We start from the raw sequence: 8,104 nt of genomic DNA, 5'->3' as shown, positions 1-8,104 counted from the left end.
TTTTCCAAGAACTCGCCGAAGCAAGTTTAACGGCAACAAAAAGCAACACTTACCACCGGGCGGCACTGCTACAGCAGGAGATCTTGGGCGAGGAGCAGCTTTTTTCTTGGAACCCATGGAGAATAAGGATCGGAGAAGATGAACAGGGTCACCGGAGTTGAAAACGAAGAGTCTTCGTTAAAAATCTTCCGAAAGAGAAAGAGGCAAAAAATCGGGTGACTTGATTTGACCCTTAGCAGTCTATTTATAGACAGCTATGAGCTGTCAAATCGGGTCGGGGTTCTAGGCCCAAAATCCCGCCAAACGTGGCCTGTGCGCCTGCGATGCTTGAGCTTCTGAACACAGAGTTCAGCTCTGCGTTCTAATCCGCCTGTGCGTCTGCATTGATGGAACTCTTAAACGCAGAATTCGACTCTGCGTTTCAGTTCGATAACGCAAGAAATCTATCTGTGCGTTCTAATTCAATCAGATGAATTCCTCTATGTTTAAAGCCAAGACATGGTCTCAAATAAATAGAGGGAGGCTAATGTCAGCCATCAAGGTGACTAAAGCTAAGAAGAAACAGGTGACTCCACTGAAGAGTCCCTTGGATGAGTACAATTAGATTACAATCAACCAAGTTTGACAATGTTTTCTAAATTTTGGGATCCAAAGTATTCCGAAAATTCGTCTCAGTCAACCGCGAACTTTCGAAAACTTTGGAGGGGGTTTTGTAGGCTGTCTAAAAATCACAATGGATAGTTGATCCCTATTAAGCCCCGATGATAAATCACTGCAACCGCAGCTCTACAACCACTACAAGCACGACCTCATTTCTGAGATGATTGATCTTGGCGGCTGCGACAACAGCATGACTAATATTATATTAGCAACTATTAGAGATGCTGATGAGAAGTGTAATGATTTTAGAAATAAAATGTTAGACTTAGTTGGTGAGTTTCTTGGTAGAGAGCTGTGGGCAAATATTCATCTTCAAAACACTATGGATGTTGATTCCCGTCAAGCTCTCACAACGAAAGCTACAATCAAATAGCTTTCGGGTCGACAATCGAAAGCGGCGAATAGAAGACTTTTCACTTAGATCGAGAGGAGTTATAATTCAACGACACTTTCGACAGCTGATGAAAGCTCTATTCAGTGGCCTTCACAATCAACAGTGAGAGTTACAATCTGACGACTCTCATATCCGATAACAGGCAAAGATCAATAAGCAATGGCCTTTGCAATGTTATAATAGAGATTACAAGTCAACAACCTCTCTCAAACGCAGAAGTTAACTTTTGCGTTTCTCAAATTTTAAACGCACACAATCTGTGCGTTCTCCAGTAGATATCTAACTCTGTAGCGCAGAGTTAAAGCACAAAACGCACACAAAACGTGCGTTCTTCAACAGACTCAATTATGTGTCCCGAACTCTGGACGCAAAGTTGAACTTCAACGCACCAGCGACTTGTGTGTTTCCAATTTTAGAACGCATGCGGCCTGTGCGTCTCAAATCTCCAACAGAGATTTAACTCTGCGTCTCAAGCCCTGGACGCAGAGTTAAAGCCCAGAACGCCAACTGAGGCGTTTTGACTTGTTCAAACACAAGCCGAACGGCCTCAAAACCGTTATCCCACGTTCTGAGGGATCTTTGCCCACTCAGGAGCGGATTTAGGGGTTGGTTACACCCCTAATCCCCCTATAAATAACCAACTTACTCAACCGAGTAAGGGGTTGATGGGTTTCTAGCAGAAAAACCGCATAGGGTTGAGGTTACCTGGTATCAAAACCGCCCAAGATCAACAAATCTCAGCAGTTCAACAGCAGGAAGAAGGAGATCTTTTGAAGATCAAAGAACTGATCAACGATCAGTTAATCAAATCCCAGAAGATCTCTTCGTCAACGGCATAATCCACTTGGCAATTAACCGAATTTTCGGTTCCAACAACTCTGTTACAGAGTTTCAACTCGCTCTGAGTTTTGAAACTCATTTAAGAGTTCGTGATTAAGCTTGCAACCCAACTTAATCACGTCAAACCAGATATTCGGTTTTCAACAACTCTTGTCAGAGTTTTCAACTCGTTCTGAGTTCTTTACGCTCATCAAGAGTTCTAAACCGAAGTCATCAAGTAATTCAATCGGTCTCGTGAGATAGAACGGTCGGATCGTCAACGGAGAGCAAGTTCGACGCGATCAATCGAAGGAGGCACTCCATCGCTACTAAGAAGAACCCAGTTTTAAACAAAGGGGAGAATCAAATTCATTCTCCTCTCTTTTGTAATCGGAATCCAAATTGTAATTGATTTTGAGAGGAATACAAGTCAAATTTTCTTTCATTGTCTTTTTACTGTAAATTTCCAACAAACATGGAGATTAGCAAAGACAAGTATTTGGGCACATTGAAGTTATCTCAGGCCGATTACATTAGGCGGGTGCTTGAGAGATTCGAGATGAGTGGTGCTAAGGCCGTTAGCACACCTCTAGCTAGTCATTTCAGATTGACTAAAGAGCAGTGTTTGATGACTGATAAGGAGAAAAACTACATGACGAAGGTCCTATATGCTTCATCTATTGGAAGCCTTATGTATGCAATGATTTGCACGAGACCCGACATTACACATGCAGTGGGAGCTGTGAGCAGATTCATGTCAGATCCAGGAGAGCAGCACTAGGAAGCAGTAAAGTGGATTCTTAGGTACCTACGGGGTACTATAGAAAATTGTCTATGCTTCAAGAGAGGCAAGTTAGTTCTGCAGGGATTTGTTGATGCAGATTATGCTGGTGAGATAGATCATATGCTTCAAGAGAGGCAAGTTAGTTCTGCAGGGATTTGTTGATGCAGATTATGCTGGTGAGATAGATCAGAGGAGGAGCACTACAGGATACGTGTTTACTTTGGGTATTACAGCTATCAGTTGAGTTTCCCAGTTACAGAAGATTATTGCTTTATCGACTACAGAGGCTGAATATGTTGCTGTGACAGAGGCTAGCAAAGAGCTAATATGGCTGCAGGAATTCCTAGAGGAGTTGGGGCAGAAGAGTGAGAAGAGTGTTTTATATTGTAACAGCCAGAGCGCCATTCATTTGGCGAAGAACCTAGCTTTTCATGCCAGGACCAAACATATACAGGTCCGTTATCACTTCATAAGGTCAACATTGGATGATGATATGTTAGAACTTGTGAAGATTCAAGGAAGTAAGAACCCGGCTGATATGCTTACGAAGGTTGTTACTACGAAGAAATTGAAGTTGTGTTCAACTTCAGTTGGCCTCATTACTTGATGATATGGAGGCCGTCGCCGCAGAGAGAGGTGATAGAGATTGATAGTTAGTCTCCAAGTGGGAGATTGTTAGGATATGTGAAGCCTAACTATCAGACCTGTCCTATACTTCAGATTGAAGAGGAAACAGAAGAAGTTGGAGGAACATGGTCAACGGCGATGAAGTTCAAGAAAAAAACGATGAGGATTCAGTTCGGCAGATTTACGGTCGACCGCAAGTGGTGCGCGGTTGACCGCAAACGTGCACAAGACTCAGGGTGGCTTCTGGATTTTCTGCGGTCGACCGCAACGGTCGACTGGGTTGGTCTCTGGACTTTCGGCGGTCGATCGCGATATCCTGTAAACATTTTCTGCTCTCTGTCGTTCGTCGTAGTCGACCGCGAATCGGGTTTTGGCCCAGGTTCGATTTTTTGACCTGTTTCAGTTTTCTGTTTGTAATACCCTTATGATATTAAAGGGATGATTAGGGCAAATTGTAATAGAGACGAAAATAGTAAAATTTTCTCCTGCGGCGGCCGTGGACGTAGCTTCTCACATTGAGAAGTGAACCACATAAAATCTTGTGTGTTTGTGATTGTTTTCTTTCTCTCTTATCTCTATTTCCAAATCGCATCAGGGGTTTGATCTCAAAAACCCAACAAGTGGTATCAGAGCTGCTAGGTTCGGCGCAGACGATTTGAGGTCGGAGACATAGGATCTGAGAAGGAGATATCCAAGATTGAGAAGTTTGATGGGACAAACTTTGGATTCTGGAAGATGCAGATGGAGGATTACCTCTATCAGAAGAATTTATACCTGCCATTAGGAGAGAAGCCGGCGGATATGAAGGATACGGAGTGGAAGCTATTGGATCGAAAGGCCCTTGGAGCGATCAGGTTGACCTTGTCGAAATCTGTAGCGTTCAACATCAAGAATCAGAATACGACGGCGGATCTCATGGTGGCGTTGTCCAGTATGTATGAACCCCTAGAACAGATGAATCTTGCGAAAAACCACTTTAAAACCGTCAAAACGCGTTTCGGGTACCAAACTGCGCGGCAGACTGGTCTGACCTGCGCTTGCGCGGGACGGATCAACCCGACCCGCGCAAGGGCAGGTCGGATTGGTCCGACCCGCGCTTGCACGGGTCGGACTGATCCGACCCGCGCAAGCGCGGGTCAGACTTGTCCTGCGCGTGCTGTTTTGACCCGGTTCGGTTTTTGATGGTTTTTCTCGAGATTTGTTGGTTCCTGAGCATCCAAACTGACTTGATATCATCTACAAATGTGGTTAGGCTGTTATTGACTAAAGATAAGGCCAAATTACTTGTTCTCATCCAAATAACCGCTCCCGAAGCCCTATAAATACAAGCATAGCGCCTCCTTTCAGAAGGGGCGATTGATTATCAAGACGAGGAGGTGCTGCCGGATTGTGGAGTCAAAGGAGCACGAATTTCAGTGAGGGTTGACAGATCTTGGCGAGTTCTTCGGCATAAAGAAGGAGAGTTCGAGAGATCCGACGCCCGTTCCCGTCCCTTGAGATTAGGCTTGGTCTTAATCTCTCTCGAGAAGAGCCCTGATTTCGCTTGGTCGATCTCAGCGCTTCAAATCAAATACTTCCTCGGTGAAGACGAAGCTCTGCCAAATTTTTCATCAACCGGATCCAGATCTAAGGCGGTCCACGGATAAACCCCGGCACAGGCAAAGATCCCACGCAAGCAGAAGACCGATAAACGATCTCTGCGTTTGTTTTGACGAGAGTTGTAACTTTTGTTTTCATTGTGTAAAGATCTTATAAAAAGATTATCTTTTTGTTTTCATTGTAACGACCGAAGTTGTAATGAATACCACAATGAATACTGTAGGCGTCAAAAAATGCTAATAGATATCCCAAGCATAGAGAAGATCACTGTGTCGCAACCTCGGATCTGCATCCCGGTTGAAGAAGTGGTCGAATACGAGTTTGACCAACTGAAGTTCGAGGAATATCTGTCGTCTTCCTCCTCCAGATCCTCCGCCTCTCGCAAGCAAAGGAAGATCAACGCCCCCATTGCTGCGATAGCTGAACCTCGTAATGCATGTCTGGTCTCCAACGAGTCCGGATCTGCAGATCTGAATTCCTCCTCAATCAAGGAGTTGAGTACAGAAAGCGCGTCCATTTTATCGAAGAGAGCTCGCCAAAGGCAGCGCCAACGCCTTGCGCGCCAACTCGCTAGGGCTTTGGAGTCAATTGACGGGATCCGTTACGTGACGGATCTGAAAATTAGGCAACGTCAAGCGCCCCAACAGCGGACAAATGCCCTCTCCTCCAAATCACCAACAAGTGAATGGGTACAAGTCAAAAGGACCCGTTCAACTCTTGAAGAGCGGATCAAAAAGCGTCGCGTACTGCTTGCGCGCGCGCGAATTCTTGCGCAAGAGGTCAAAAGATTGCAGAGGGAGGAAGTGGAAAAGAAGCCACCAAAACTGTACAAAGTTTGGAGACCAAAGGCCAAGACGGCGGCCGAAAAGATCAAAAAATGCGGGTCACTCAAATCCGACCCGCCGGTCTGCGGGTCACTCAAATCTGACCCGCCGAATCGCGGGTCACTCAAATCCGACCCGCCGGTCCGCGGGTCACTCAAATCCGACCCGCCAATCTGCAGGTCACCAAAATCCGACCCGCCAAAGAATGCTTGGGTCCGGTGACTGAACCCCGAGCGATTCGTCGAGCTGGGGGTCGCACACGCCCTCGTAACAATTTTAAGCCTTCTCATAAAGGGAAAACTCCAATTTCTACCCGCCTGGGGGTGTTTATCCAAAACCAAGAGCCTGTTGAGATCCTGCGCTCCCAAAAGCGTAGTTCTAAACACGTGACTCTTAAGAATGCTAATAAAGTGGCAAATCCCCTGAAAGAAACAAGAATGCTTGGGTCCGGTGACTGAACCCCGAGCGATTCGTCGAGCTGGGGGTCGCACACGCCCTCGTAACAATTTTAAGCCTTCTCATAAAGGGAAAACTCCAATTTCTACCCGCCTGGGGGTGTTTATCCAAAACCAAGAGCCTGTTGAGATCCTGCGCTCCCAAAAGCGTAGTTCTAAACACGTGACTCTTAAGAATGCTAATAAAGTGGCAAATCCCCTGAAAGAAACGTATTCATCTGACGATGATAACGTTATACCAGGGGAGTCATGTCAACACACGATAGGTTGCTCCGGTCATCTGACCGATGAGTTGTACTATCGGGCTGGGGGTATGAACGAGCCTCGGAAGAGATATGCCCGAGAAACCAAATCCCACTACCCGTGCGCCGAACTAATCAGGGCAGTATTATCAGCGTGCAGTTGCCCCAAGACCGCTCCGCAGAGGGTCTCCGTATCCGAGAGGATCTCCAACGGAATGACTAAGTCCAAACCAAAGCGTCTCCGTAAGAAGCGATCGACTGTTCATGATAACGAACTTCCAAAAGTCACAATTAACATGGCTGATAAGGGAAAGTCGATTCGACCTTCTAGCTCTGACACGCTTATATCTCATCGTCTAACCCGGTTGCGATCAGGGACCACTAGACGCAGGGACTACCAAAGAATGCAGAGAGGGTTATCCTCGGACGATGAAGTATCGGATGCTAACTCTGCAGTCGCTTCTAACAATACGGTATCTAGCCCAGGGCAATCCCGCGAAGTGTTTATGATTAACACCGAAGAAGCAACTAAAATGGTTGAGGATGCTCTAGCGAAGCAGAAGCAAGCATTTAAATTCGAAATAGAAATGGCTATGCAGCGGATGAAGGAAGAGCACGACCGACAGATTCGGGCTCTTTCCAATCAAATGGGCGAATCCAGCCGTCGCAACGCTGCTAACCAAGTAGGTAGCGATTCAGATGTGGATGAACGCCTTAATGCTGATAACCCTCTCGTTGACCAAAACGCTGGGGGTGGCCCCACTAAAGATAACAACGTTGGTGGTGGTTCCACCGAAGATGACAATGTCGGGGGTGGCCATGTTATTCCTCTTTCAAATCGTCCGAGGTCCGACACAAGTGATGATGAAAAAATGAAAGATCTCGAGAGTAAAATCAACGCTCTAATGTCTGATCGAGAGGTAAAGAGGACTGGCATTCCATGTCCATACCCAAGAGAGTGGGACACAATAGCATACCCGGCGAAGTTCAACTTGATTAACTTCACGCCGTTTGACGGGAAGGGTTCACCCACTCAACATCTGATCTACTTCAAGTCCCACTTGGGTATGATCTCCGGCAATGAAGCCTTGATGGTTCGGTCATTCGTTGGCCCCCTTCGCGGGCCGGCCTTCGATTGGTACCGCCGTCTCAAGCCCGGAAGTATTAACAACTGGGACGATATGGAGAGCTCATTCCTTGGCAGTTTCTTTGATGACGACGATGAGGTATCCATCAGGACACTTTTCGATGAGAAACAAGAAGATGACGAGACAGTCGACGACTTCGTCAAGCGCTTTCGGAATAAAGCAATGAACTGCCGAGATCCGATCACGGAGGACTTCATCCTCCAGACATGTCATAACAACCTATCTATTGAGATATTAGAAGTTATGGGAGTCGCACCGTCCAACACTTGGAAAGAGTTGAAGACGCGCGGAGAGCGGGCCGAACGCTTCCTCCGAAGGAAGAAAGCCGAGAGGAGCCAACCGACGGCGAATCTTCCGAACTCAAACTTCGCCTCCCGGGGTAAAGGAAAGGCACATGCAGCGGTTGTAGACGTTAATCAGACATCGCAACAACCCCGAAGGCAGCAAAAGACTTCGGATCCGAGACTCCAAAAAGAGTACTCCTTCAAGGACGAAGACGTTCCAGCCATCTTCGAGTCTCTCCTTGAAAACAACAAGATCAAGCTGCCACCT

Source organism: Asparagus officinalis, chromosome 8, assembly GCF_001876935.1.
Source record: "Asparagus officinalis chromosome 8, Aspof.V1, whole genome shotgun sequence".
NCBI classification, from domain to species: Eukaryota; Viridiplantae; Streptophyta; class Magnoliopsida; order Asparagales; family Asparagaceae; genus Asparagus; species Asparagus officinalis.
This window is presented reverse-complemented; position numbering follows the sequence as displayed.